The following is a 14,551-nucleotide window of genomic DNA, read 5'->3' on the forward strand; positions in this document are numbered from 1 at the left end:
TAGTGTAATATGAATGTAGCCAATTGGAAGGGGTTTAGTACAATCCCCCAAAATAAGTTAAAACCTTCCAGGACCTATGAGAGAACCATATTGGTTCAGTGGTAAGCAAGATCCTTCGATACAGATAGATAGACAAAGATCATTGTACTGTATTATACAAATATAAACAAAAACATCTAATTTATTTCGATTCATAACAAATCAACAAAAATGAACATAATACAAACTAAAATAGACATTATTGAGATTCATATAGTGAGGAGGGCATGAAACTTGTCATCTAGCCAGCCATTCAACCAGATTGTAAAATGTATCCTGTTTATTTAATAATAGATTTTTAAATCAGTATACCTATAGTTGCTTAGGTTTCACGCCAAATGTAGGAGTCCCAAACATAGGAGTGGAAAAACATCAGAGTGGACAAACACAGGAGTCCCAAACGTCGGAGTGGAAAAATATCAGAGTGGACGAACGTCGGCGTGGGATTTTTGAGACAAACGTCAAAGTGGACAAACACAGGAGTCCCAAATTTTTTTTTCAATTTTGAATTTTTTTTCAATTTCGAATTATTTTTTCAATTTTGAATTTTTTTTCAATTTTGAATTTTTTATACAACCTTCCCCCCCCCCTTCCTCGGTCCCGTTATTTTTCTTAGTTAGGTTAGGTTTTCTGCTCAGTCCCTTTAATATGAATGAACTAGGTATGACCAAAGGAAAAGTAGCATGCACAATATTCCATAAAATTTTAGGCAAGCTTCCATTCACATGCGCTTATTAAGTCTTACTGTTCTTAATGTTGACCAAACACATTTGATAACAGTTTGACCTAATAAGCGCATTGGACTTGAGTCTTTCTCACAACTTTACAGAATTTTGCGAAAATTACTATTCCCTTTTTTGCTTATGTATGACTAATTTTCTTAATTATGTAGAAGAAAGAATTTATAGAAAAGCTAAAGATTCATGATAACTAATTTAATTTAAACCTTAATTATCTAACTTTTGAATACTACAATTTGTATTGAAATGTTTTTTTGTGAACAGCTTTAATTTACTTAGGGGCTTGTATTTGGTGCTTTTCTTTTCTCACAAACTAAAAGCAAATAAAAAATCTGACTTGACATAAACTCTAGACTTAAAGTAACCACAAAAATTTTTTTTCTCATATTAATAGATGCCATGCATGAAAGAAAAAAAAAATACCAAAAATTGGCTATTTTGAAGTATTTGTAATCATTTCACAATGCCACGTTATTGACAGCAAAAAAGATTTCAAATAAATTTTTTTTCATATTCGTGGTAAATTTTAGATAATTTTAAGCTATTATTATATCCCTGAATACTTTTACCAATAGAGTCACATGTCTCGGGGCATCTGCACAAATTTCCTTTTTATTTTCAAAATATCAATTTAGACAGGTAATATTAAGATTGTTCCTAAACTTAGTTACATTGTGTTTTCATTGTCATTGTGAAGCAATCAGCAGGATTTTAATTTTCTGAATAAAATTAGCTGTATTCAAATTTGGCCATCCAATGATTAAGACTGATACATTTCAATGAAAGATTAATAAAATTGTTTTGATCTTTGATTCTAATATGAAAAAAATAAAGCAAATATTGCCTTAACTATTAAAACAAGGATGACAACATCCGAACCTAGTAAAAGTGTCTAACTTTTTATCTTCGTGACCTAACAAAAATTGAAGGATGACCCTGGTATACTTCTCTTAAATTCAATTACTGTTACATTCTTATACTTGGAAAACAGAAAAATATTAATAGTATAGTAATAGGATAACCCTTGTAATATTAACGTTTTTTTAAGATGAGTCTTATCTTATTTTTTTCCTAGATTTATAATTGAAAAAGACGTTAAAAATTTATAATTGTAACCAAATTTTTTCTCACTAGGGGATGTGAAGTATTTATTAAGTCAAATATCTTGGCTTGTAACATGAGACCAAGTGTTTATACATATCAACAAAAATATTTTTTTTTACTTTTTAAAATCATTTGATAACCCTCAAGATCACTCTTTACCACTGCTTAACCTAACATAACCTCAAATAAGCATAAACACAACTGTTAAATTAAGTAGAGCTTCCAACTTGCCTTGTTTTCATTTTTTTTTTTGAACAAGTTAAATTATTTACAATGACACCTTTCTTAAAAAGAATCATTTCTTTTTTGCATGAATACCTATTTTATACCAAAAAATTTAAGTCCCATCCCCCTTCTGTTCTACTACATATTATTACTTGGAAACTTATTACTTTAAAACTTTTAATAGATTGTTATGCTATATTTTATTCTGTTACTAATAAACCAATCTCGATGAAACTTGATAAAAGTATGTAGAATATGAAAGTATTCAATCTCCGAAAATTTCAGCCGTCTATCTTCCATAGGAGAAAATCATGAAAACTTAATAACGTAGAAATCAATCTAGCACCCTAACAAATTGACAAATCTTCATGAAACTTTGTGAAAATATAAAGAATGTTAAAATAATTAACCCCTAAAAAATTTCTGTCTCTGACTAACAGATGGACATTTCAAATTATAGAGTAGCTTTACTACAAAAAAAACCAAAATATTTATAAGAGAAGGTGAATTGAAAAAGGAAATGCCTGATGTCTGTTCCATTGTCACTAAATATAACTCCAATACAGCAGCATGGTCCATCTTTATATGGCTAAAAAGAATATAATAATCAAGATAATAATAACAAAGGGTATCACAAAAGAAGAAAGGGGTTCCTAATGCAATTTTCTAATGTCAGGTTTAGGAAAGGTCCCCTTGTTTAGTATACATATGAATTTTATCTTTAGTTTGCTTGAGTAACCTTTATGAAAGGTTAGGTAAGCCTTTACTTAGGTATACCTAACATGTAAAAGGTATTCCTATCTAGTTAAAATTCTCATTTAGTATATCCAGGGAGGGAGGGGTCATTGAGAATGCAGGAAATTTATGGTAAGAACTTCCAGACTAGGATTGTTAAGCCAACATCCCGCATCTAAACAATTTGGTTTTTTCAATCCTAGTCAGAAAGTTCTCACCATAAATTGTCAATAGTAGAACCTATTTTTTCAATCCTAGTCAGAAAGTTCTCACCATAAATTGTCAATAGTTGAACCTATTTTTTCAATCCTAGTCAGAAAGTTCTCACCATAAATTGTCAATAGTAGAACCTATTTTTTCAATCCTAGTCAGAAAGTTCTCACCATAAATTGTCAATAGTAGAACCTATTTTTTCAATCCTAGTCAGAAAGTTCTCACCATAAATTGTCAATAGTAGAACCTATTTTTTCAATCCTAGTCAGAAAGTTCTCACCATAAATTGTCAATAGTAGAACCAATTTTGGGCCAATGTCTTTAGTTATGTTAGAATTAAGCAGACCCAACAACTGCCACTACAGTTATTCACTAGTCTAAAGCAATAAACCATGATTACCCTGCACATAAGTGGTGGACATGTACGACCCTCAACAGCTGACATCACCATATCAGTAATTCCTCCCATTGCTCCCCCTGATCAATAGTTAATTACTTTAGTACAGGGTCATTCAGGAGAAATTATTTTTTTAAACCAAAATTTTCAAAATTGAAAAAATAAATCTTAACCCTTACAGATCGGGGGGGGGGGGCTCAAAGAGCCCCCCCTCTAGTTTTTTCAATCTCATTTTTTTTGTAGGTAAGATGGAGAGCTATATATTTTCATGACTTTTTAAGTTTAGTAATTATACGTCCGCAAGAGTTGATTTTATTGGGATATCTGGTCTGTGTCGGTCGTGGTGTCCGGTCAAAGTCGGTTGGGTAGCAAAAAAAATTAGAAAAAATTCTAAATAAATCTTAATTTCTACATTATGACTTTTGTGTATAAGGTAGAAACCTAAAATTTTTTGGTGAATACTTAGATATCAATGACCATCTGAGAAAAGTGGTGTTATGACCGTTTGACCGCTCCCTGACCGACTTTATGACCGATTTTTGTCCGGCTTTTACTACAGACATGTATCATGAATATCGTGGCTTCTATTACAGCTAGAGACCTATAATTTTTTTTGGTAAATCCTTGAGCAATAATAAACAGATAAAAATATTAATTTGCGCCGCCAACCGCCGTTTTACCGCCGTAACCACCGAAAATGGCGGTTTCCGTTATTTGCCGTTTTTCGGCGATGATCAGAAAAAGTAATTTTTTTGTTATGAAAAATAAAAGTTCGTCCTAAAATTTGGTCATCCTAGCTGCAAAATTTGCCGCTCTACAGCTGTTTTAAAATTTAGCGGCTGGCCGCTAAAAAGCGGCTAAGGAGCGGTCTGACTGCCATGACTAGAAAAAGTAATTTTCTCTAAAAATACACATGAACCACCAGAAAAAAATTTTACGTCTTTATCTGTACCAGGAACCGAGATAGAGAGGGGGGGGCTCAAAGAGCCCCCCCCCCTTGATCTATTAAGGTGGGAATTGGGGCCCGATCTGTAAGGGTTAAGAGGATAATACAAAAAAGTTCAATTTCTTATGTTAGAAATTTTAGTAATTATTTTAAAACTATTTGATTTTTTTTTTTAATAATCTAGTACATAAAGTGAGATCTGATTAATATTTCTTATTACCGGAAGAAAATATCCTCAGGGTATTTATAATAATCTAAATCTATATCCAAATTTTAGGCCTACTTCAAAGTTTGAATTTCCTAAGCAATATAGAGACTTGAAACCATAAATCCTAGTCTAGCCTAAAAGATATTATAGGATTAGTATTATTATATTTCTTGAAGAATTTTCTTGTATTCATTTGAAACCGATTATTATCCAGTGGATTAGAACCGGTTCTCATTCATACGAGAAAAAAAATTGTCTAGCATTTTATTATATCCAGTTTTTATACGAATATAAAAATGTACAATCATAAGATTAAAACCAATTTTTTAAGCCCGTGCATTCATCTCGGGGCGGGTTTTAATCATATAATTGTACATTTTATAGCTGCGAAAAGCTGTTTATACAATTGTACAAGAAATAACTATTATGATTCCAAAATAATATCTACCTGTGAAAGTATAAGCAGCAACTGGGAGTGCTTGCAACATATTAGATCCACCTGAAAAAACGTTTTGAAAAAATTATTATTTTCCAGTATTTATTTCTACTAGAATAATAGTGGTTCTGGGCTAGTGATACTTAAATAAAATTTATTTTAGGTTTTAGGTTTCAGATGAATATGCGATGTTCTGAACTATTCAATGATTTATTGAGCGGCTTTTGTTTTTATAATTGTATTGGCTTCTGAAAGAATTTTCAAAGTTCTAGTAAAATATGCAAGCATACAAAATCTGTTAAGAAAAGTCTATTTATGTTACAATGTTTTGTTAATTATGATAAATATATTTGGCTATAATGTTGATTCCAGTATCGCTTTGAAACCATTTAATATCCGGTGGATTAGAACCAGTTCTCTGCCATACTGAACAATTATACCAATGAGAGGCCAGTATGAAATTTGCCATTGGTCAATTACAGTGTATACTGGCCTCTCATTGGTCAATTTATTTTGGCGTCATAATCTGTGCCGCCACTTTTACTAGCTTCATCATAAGAATAAAATTAGTTTTCTAAGGACATGCCTAGGATATCTTAGGGAGAAAAAAATATGGTTTTGATATCCATGGAAAGCTGTTTATAATACGATACAATAAATAACTATTACAATTTTTTCATGTTTAAAACTGAAAAATATGATTCTTTGTGATAGAGGCATACAGTTTTTCACAACCCTAATAAAATGAAAAAGTTGACGAATATTCATTTGATCCTGGTGGCTTACCAAATAAATGAGTTGCACCTCTTAATGGATAAAGGCATTACCCCTACTTTCACAACAGTAGGTAACATTTTTTAATGTTTCTGGTATGAGGCCGTTTTCCTAGACCAGACTTGGACCCGCCAGAAAGAAGGCGTGCTACAACTATAAAATGTTAAAAATATAAATTGGTACTACCTGGGAAATCAGACTTCAATGATGTTTGAAATGGAACAATAGGAATACCCTGCAGTAATAGACCCTAGAGATGAAACAATTATTTTAAAAAAGTGTGAACATGCATAAAATGACACAACATAAGTTGAACAAATAAATGGAGGTAGAAAATCAGATATAGCTATTTTAATCAAAAAATCCTTATTTGAATCTACTATTACATCATAGTAAAATACTATAAAGAAATTTTTCGTATGGATGAGAACCGGTTCCTATCCACCGGATTCGAATGGATACAAGAATAGTTATTTCTCGTATCGTATTATAAACAGCTTTCCGCGGATATAGAATGTACAATTATAAGATTAAAACTAGTTTTTTTAGCCCCGTGGTGCCGAAGGCACCGGCTAAAAAAACTAGTTTTAATCTTATGATTGTACATTTCTATATTCGTAGAAAACTGGATATAATACGATGCTAGACATAGTTTTTTCGTATGGATGAGAACCGGTTCCTATCCACCAGATTGGAATGAATACGAAAAAGAAATTTACCATATTCGTTCAGAAGCGGTGGATTAAAACCGGTTCTCAGACATACTAGCATTGTATAATTATATTCAGTTTTCTTCTATTATAACAATGAACGCGTCATCTTAGGGTTAAAAAAAATTTTCAATCTTTTAATTGTATATTTTATATCTGTAATCTAAAGACAGAGCAATGTAGCTTACAGATGAACTACTGAAAATAACTTACCAACAGAAGCATAGCGATCATAAATATTGTGGAAAAAAGTTGAACCCTGCAACAATTATTCATAATTAATAAAAGCTATTTCCACTAGACTACTTGTATAAGTATCTGAATTCAGAAACTTATTTTGCTTAACAAGTTTCAATGAAATATGCATTAGAAATCATTTTTGATGGAGTTATTAAAAACAAGGATGACAACATCCCTAAAAACGAAGCTCTGAAACAATAGGACAAACTTATATAGTGTCAGAACTGAATAATCAGATTATAAATGAATAAGAGTCAAAGCAAAATTGTGAGTAAATTTGTTGAAAAACTTCTTGATACAGGATAATGTTTATGAACATACTCACATTTTAAGGACTTGATTATAGAGATGCTTTGCTTATAATATTGTACTTTGTTGTCCCAGGAATCAGTTTACCAAAAATCAGAACAATCGGATAATTAGATCACATGAAAATTTGTTGTTAAAAAAGGGAAAAAAATCAACATGTTTAAAATGGACGTACGGACATTCTGGTAATGATTATAGAGTTGCTACGCTTTCTAAATCGTACCTAACTTCTACAGGAGTCACCATGCAAAGTTTGAAATCGATAGGACAATTCTAACATGCCTAAATTAAGGGAAAAATACTATCTGTCTCGGACGGACGGACCGACCATAATTATAGAAAAGCTTTGCTTTTAAAAATACAACTATCTTTGTCATACTCATATCTAAAAAGTCAGTTAGTTACAGAAAAAAACAATTGTATGTTAATATAAGAATTAAAAGTATTATTCTCTTAATGAAGTTTTAAATCAAATAGCTTTATTTCTTTATAGATAAAAATATAGACCATTTTCTTTTTTGATCACCGCATTTTCATCCTTTTTAGGAGTAGTAGTAGTAGAGGTTTGTCTTGTTTCAGATAAATCAATAGAACTCTGAGCATCTATTTAATTGGATAATACATTGATTGGATATCTTTTGTGAATGTATATTTTAAAGCTTACCAATGATTAGGTTCTATACGTCCATCTGTATGTAACAGATAGCTTTAATCGCTGATATTGGCATGTTGGAAATGTCCTATCTATTTTAAACTGCATAATATTTGCTGAACTATTTAGAAAACGTAGCAACTCTTTAATTGTTACAATAAAGTTCTAATGTCCATTTGAAACAAGCAGATTCTTAACTATTTACATTTTTTTTGATACAATGATCCAATTTATTTGAATTTTAAACAATGATTCCTAATACAATAAGGTATGATATTTTAAGCAAAGCATCTCTATAAGTCTGCAAACAGTTTTCTTATTTAGTTCTGATACTTTTTTTATGGATGTTGTCTTCCTTGTTAGTTCAGGTTCTTATATATTTAACAAATTACTCTTTATGTTGATTAGCATTATTTCCGGACATATTTGTACAACCTAATCCGAATTCAAGCTTATCAAGATTTCAAGCTGAAAAATGGCAAAATAAATTTTTACAATAATTGGGAGGCAGTATAGTTATCTATTTAAGTTAATGAAGCTAATCTAATAGAAAATGAATCCAATCCTATTGATTTTTCACTTTTATCATCTTCTTTAACAGCAATAGAAAAACTCTTTCTGTTCTCATCAGATGCCTCTTGATAGGAATTTTGAAAAATATCTGTACTTTTTAAAATATTTAAATTGATGTAGCTTAGCCCAACTAAGACAGAATTGCATTTGTGTTGCTTCTAATCAAAAAATAACAGAAATATTGATCAATAGTACTAATTAAATGGAGAGGTCATCAATTTTACTTTATAGGTTTCTTCATTTTTTCGAATTAATTTCCTGTGAGCCAGAACCAGCTACTCTCAGTTTTAGCCACAATTTTTGACTTAATTGACCCATGATTTTTTTTATTAGTATAAATATTTTCCAAAACCTGCATCATCAGTGACGACTCTAAAACAATTAAAAAATCAGAGACAAGTTTTACCAGCGTTAAATCATAGTTTAATTTGTTACAAAAATGCAAAAAAATTACATGCTAACTTTCCATAAAACTTTATTTAAAACAAGCGGCTACACACCTAGAGGCCTCTAGGGACACTTGGAGAGGGGAGAATTTAATTTGATCACCCAATTTTTATATTAGATGTAAAGAAAAAAAAATAGGTATGATTTATTTCGTCCCCCCCCCCCCATTTTCAATTTTAATTTAATGTTTTAATTTTTTTTATTTGGTGGCTAATTGTTTTTTTAGGAAGAGTAGTGGTTAGCGAGATCCCCCGGTACAAACAAAAACATACTGTTACTTTATTCTAAGGATTTTAAAAGTGTTGTATTAAATTTTGTAGATAATACATGGTAACGGTAAAAAGAATAAATCGTCAGTTGAATTTGAATTGCCGAATGTGTACACAGTTTACTCGGTGTTTCCTCATCCTATCTCAATATTTATTACTAGCTTAAAAAGCTTTAAACTTCCAACAACAACAAAAAATTGAAAAATTAAAATTTTGAATGTATCTTTTATACATTCAAATTTATATTTTTTGGAAGTTTGATTTTTTTAGCTAGTAGTAAATATTGAGATAGGATGAGGAAACACCGAGCAAACTGTGTACACAATCGGCAATTCAAATTCAACTGACCGAATATAATTTCATCCATATAATAAGTTATCTCTAAATAGTTTTTTTAGAATAAAGTTTTGCTTAGTGAATTATATCATCCCCAAAAACCTGTCATAAAACAAGTGCAACAAACCCCCTAGGGGAAAAAAATAATAGATGACAAACATACTATAGGGACATTTCTTTATTAATAAAACGCTACAGGATTTTTCAAAATTAGTAATTTAAAAAAAAATTTAAATAAGTATTTCCAAAATTTGTAAATAATCTAAATCATTTTAAAACATGACATTCAAATAGAATATTGTGAACTTCAATATTGTGGGGACTTTGCCCACAGACTGAATCTTAAAAGAAATCCTGCAAGAAATACAATATTGTATAAATCCAACATAATTTAATATTGTTTCGTCGTATTTTTAAAAGGGGTTTTTGTTTGTTATTTTAGGTTAGGTTAGGTGATTACCCCACAGGGTTAGGCAATTGGCCCCGCAGAGTTAGAGGCACCAGCAGGGGCTAGAAATAGGAGAAAAGCTACTGTGAAAAATATGAAGAAGGTAAAAGGTGCGTTGCCACGAAAAGGGACTATACCCAAAAGTTCTATCATGAGCAATGAAAAACTTTTAAAAATTTCATATACTTAAAATGTTATTTTGAAATGTGTATAACTTTTTTGTTATTGAAGCTGAAGGCTTCAAATTTGGGGAAATTGTGTCTACTAGTGGCAGTCTTTCAGCAGTTAGATTGGTTTATTTCTTGTAGGCTACATTTAAAAATCCATCCTACAGTTTTGCCTAATTCTATCAAGGCATGGTTTCAAACCCTATTTAACCTTGCTGTACAAAAATTGACCTTTATGACAAACAGTAAATTGATTATGATACATTGAAAAAAAATTCCTAATGCGTTTTACATAAGGATGTTCCCAAAGTACGTTTTTCTCCCTAGAGGAATTGGTCCCAAGTACGTTTGTCCCCTAGAGGGTTTGATGCACCAGTTCGTTTGTTCCCATTATTATATTTTTTTGGGTGCAATCTGTCTGTTTGTGTGTTTGTACCAAAGGATCTCACTAACTGCAGAACCGATCGGGTTCTCCTTAACATCGTCTGATTGATCCCGGGAAGGTTTATAACTATACCACCACCCTCCCAAGAGAAATCACAATAAATCGAATTTTTTTCTCTCGAATAGAGACTCCTACGTAACATTGCAAGATATCTTATTATTTAAAAAAAAAACATTTAAAGTTCAACTAGAGGTCTCTAGGGGCGTAGCTGCTAGTAGTATACAAATAGTGTTAAATAAAAACTCACCTTTCAATAAAAAGAAAAATGATTATGAATTTAACAAGTTTCTTGTATCCATGCATCTAAAAATAAAACAAAGATGACAACATCCATAAAAGCGAAGCATTGAAAAGGTGGGACAAACGGACATTAACACTTGGTGTCAGAACTGAATAATCAGAAGATAAAAGTATAAGAGTCGAAGCAAAATTGTAAGTAAATTTGTTGAAAACCTGCTTGATACAGAATAATGTTTATGGACATACTTACTTTTCTAGGACTTGATTATAGAGTTGCTTTGTTTATAATATTGTACTTTGTTGTCCTAGGAATCAGTATACCAAAAATCAGATCAATCAGATAATTAGATCAATTAAAAATTTGTTGTAAAAAAATCAACATGTTTAAAATCTTTAAAATGATAATGATTATAGAGTTGCTACTACAGGAATCACCATACAAAGTTTGAAATCGATAGGACATTTTAACATGCCTAAATAACGAAAAAAGCTACCTGTTACGGACGGATGGACCTTTCCTAATAATAGAAAAGCTTCGCTTTTAAAAATAAAGTAAAATGTATGAGAAGCCTCCCACAATATATTTTTATTAAAAAAAAAACAACTGAGCTGGATCTTTAAATCATTTTAGTGGTGAGCCAGATCGGGGTGCGCCGAATTTCCGCCAATCACAGCACCGCATTTCATAAAATGCTGTGCTCTCATTGGTGGAAAGTTGGCTCACCCCGATCTGGCTCACCACTAAAATGATTTAAAGATCCAGCTCTGGTTTCTAAATGATAATTTTGAATTTTAATAATTGCGAAAATCTGTTTGTACAATGGGATGAATAAAAATTCTTACCTTTTTAAATTTTCGAATTATTCTTAAATGAATAAATCTGAAAGACAAAAAATTATGAAATACAATAAAAATTATTATTTGATTATTAGGAAATTAACTTAATTCGATTTAAAAAGCCATGCAAACTGTTTAGTTTACAATTAATAACAACAATTCATTCTTAAAATTTTGAATAAAGACAGGGATCTAAAGGGATAAGACAATGGCCGATAAATTGATGCACATCCCAAATGATGATAAACAAAATTACCCTTTCTATAATGGGTGAAATGCTTTGACACTCAACTTAATGAACCAACCAATCAAAATCAAATAATAGTCCCCAAAGTTGTTGAGCCAACAAATAAGAAAACATTATTTTAAAACCTTGGGGACCAGTGTAATAAACAGCCCATTTTCCCCTCCCTCCCTTATTTAGTGTTAAATTATAACAATAATATAACAATCTATAATACAAAGTAGAAAGATGTCTGTCTGTTTGTTTGTAGCAAAGGATCTCGCTAACCGCTGAACCGATCGGGTTCTCCTTTACAGGGTAGCTTCTCATAGGTCCCGGGAAGGTTTATAACTATTTTCTTGGGGGTTGGGACACCCCCAACCCCGCCCCAAAAAAATGAAAATACCCCCCCCCCCAAAAAAAAAAAATTCTTTTTAAAACTAAAATTAAAATAGTGAAGTCGACTACCCCCCCCCCCCAAAAAAAAAAATATAAAAATTCCCCCCCCCCCCAAAGAAATTTTTATTTCATTTTTCTTTTAAATCTAAAATACGAAAAATTGGTTTGATCAAACCTCTTGGGGCAAAGCACCTAGATGCTATGGGCGAAGCCGCTAGTTTCAATTACAAAGTAAGACTCCTAATTGTACTTTTGTGAGTTTTCAATAATTTTTTTACCTCATTTCTTTTTACATTTTTGTGTAAAATGTTATCACAATTTCAAAATTTAATTAAAAAGGAATGACATCAACCATAAAAGCAAAGCTCTTAAACCAAAACGAAGGACGAATCACTATTGTAGAGCAGAGATCTAAAGGGATAAGACAATGGCCGATAAATTGATGTTTATCAGCAATGATGAAATATGATATTACCCCTTCTGTAGTTGAAATTTTATGGTTGAAACGTTTGAACACTAAACCTAAAATTGGAAATTGATAGTACATTTCTAACATGTCTCAATTAACAAAAAGAGCTAGATATTACGGACGTATGGACCGACCCTAATTATAGAAAAGCTTTTTAATAATTCCAATACTAGTAATTTCTACATCATATATGTCGTATGGATGAGTTGCACCTGGACTGAACAGTCAACTTTTACTTGTCAACTCAAGGCCAGACCCATGTTACAGTAGATTACAGACAACCAACTCTCTGTGATGCACGACCTTTGTCTGAGAAGTCCTAACTGTGAATGGTAACGAGTTGCGCCTGGTTTGGGCCAAGGCATTCCCCCCACTATAACTATTTACGTCGCGCATCTGACATAGTAGCAGTGGAAACCATTTCTAACGTCTTTAGTTATGACGCAGATTGGAACCTAACACCTTCCCGACGACGAGCGGATGCGCTACGTGTTGAGCCACGGTCGCGGGTCATATATGTATATTCTTTTTCTAAATCTACTATAAATTAAACAAGGATGACAACATCCATAATTTAAAAATCATGGAATGGGCAGAACGGACAAAGCAGAGAGAGAGAGGGAACAGGGGACTATATATTACACTAGTTTGCTTATCACCTAAGGGTTTTTTAGTGTATTTTGATTGAGTGTTCAAACGTTTCAGCCACTAGTTTTAATCTACAGAAAGGATAATTTTGTGTAGCATAATTGTTGATGTACATCAATTTATCGTTTATTTTCTTATCCCTTTAGCTCTCTGAGGACAAAAGTTTAGTTGTCATGAAACCTTAAGAAATAAAGTTTATAACATAACTGAGTTAAACATAATAATGTACAGATTAGATGCGCATTAGTCATAGAAATCTTCACTTAAAATCATAACGTTCTATCTTCAAAAGCAGCCAAGAAAATCACATTTACCCCATAGTGTTAGGGACTAACCGACAGACAGGCTGAAAAAAATATATTATAGAGTAGCTTCACTACTAACAATTTTGAGATACAAAAGAAAATTATATACAGTGTGTTTTTTTATGAGAACTTTTTGAAAGCAATTTTACCCCACTTATAGTTATCAGAATTTAATGATTAATGGCTTATTTTCTTCGTTTTTTTATTACCATTTATAGAACACCAAAAAAATATTTCAGTTTTTATTTAAAAAGTACTGTAAAATCAAAAATTCAAAACTTAGGTGTCAACATCTAAAAAAGGTTTTAGCGTATTTTTCATGAGCTCAAATCTTCTACCCTTTGCAAGAAAAAAATGGATTTTCAGTAGTCCACTTTGGGGGGCCAGTACTTTGTTTGTCCTTCCTACTAATTTTAGGGCTTCGCTTTATGGATGTTTACACCCTTGTTTAAGTTTTTTATTTGATAATTTAAATTAATGTTAATGTCAATAAATAGAATATTAATTTTATTGTAAATTGATTATTTGTTGAAAGAAATTTGCAAAAAATACACCGCTTTTACTGCTTAAAGACAGCCACAAGTAGACCCAACATCCCAATTTTGAAGCCTTCAGCTTTAATAACAATAAAGTTATAGGCATTCCAAAATGAAATTTTATGTCGATGAAAATTGTATAAGTTTCTTTGAAAGCAATCATGATAGAAATTTCAATATTAAATTTAACTTTATTTGTTATTGAAGCTGAAAGCTTCAAATTTGGGGTATTGGGTCTAAACTCTAAATGTGGAAAATAAAAAACTTCACCAGCAGTTAGAGCAGTGTATTTCTTGCAGAGTTCCTTTAATAACTACAAATTCTAGAGGTAAATAAAGCTACTATGATAAACATAAAATAAGTAGATAAATTGGATATTACTAATAATGTTGAGATTCTTATTTGAGGAGAACAGGGTTTTTCGTGAAACTTGCTATTTAGCCAACCAACCAAATAGCTTGGAAAATGTATCCTGTTAATG

General features: G+C 31.4%; 2 long non-coding RNA genes across 2 annotated transcripts; both read right to left on the bottom strand.

Annotated features, from left to right (window-relative positions):
- Positions 1-1,271: 1,271 nt before the first annotated feature.
- Positions 1,272-3,530, bottom strand: LOC145307064 (uncharacterized). Its single transcript, XR_013875268.1, has 3 exons — positions 3,457-3,530; positions 2,633-2,697; positions 1,272-1,374 (listed from the first exon to the last, which is right to left on the bottom strand). It is a non-coding gene; the product is annotated as an uncharacterized LOC145307064 (long non-coding RNA).
- A 1,524-nt stretch (positions 3,531-5,054) lies between these two features.
- On the bottom strand, positions 5,055-6,902 carry LOC145307390 (uncharacterized). Its single transcript, XR_013875438.1, has 3 exons — positions 6,741-6,902; positions 6,004-6,067; positions 5,055-5,106 (listed from the first exon to the last, which is right to left on the bottom strand). It is a non-coding gene; the product is annotated as an uncharacterized LOC145307390 (long non-coding RNA).
- Positions 6,903-14,551: the final 7,649 nt, after the last annotated feature.

This window comes from Acartia tonsa, chromosome 15 (genome assembly GCF_053477335.1).
Source record: "Acartia tonsa isolate MP-2025a chromosome 15, ASM5347733v1, whole genome shotgun sequence".
NCBI classification, from domain to species: Eukaryota; Metazoa; Arthropoda; class Copepoda; order Calanoida; family Acartiidae; genus Acartia; species Acartia tonsa.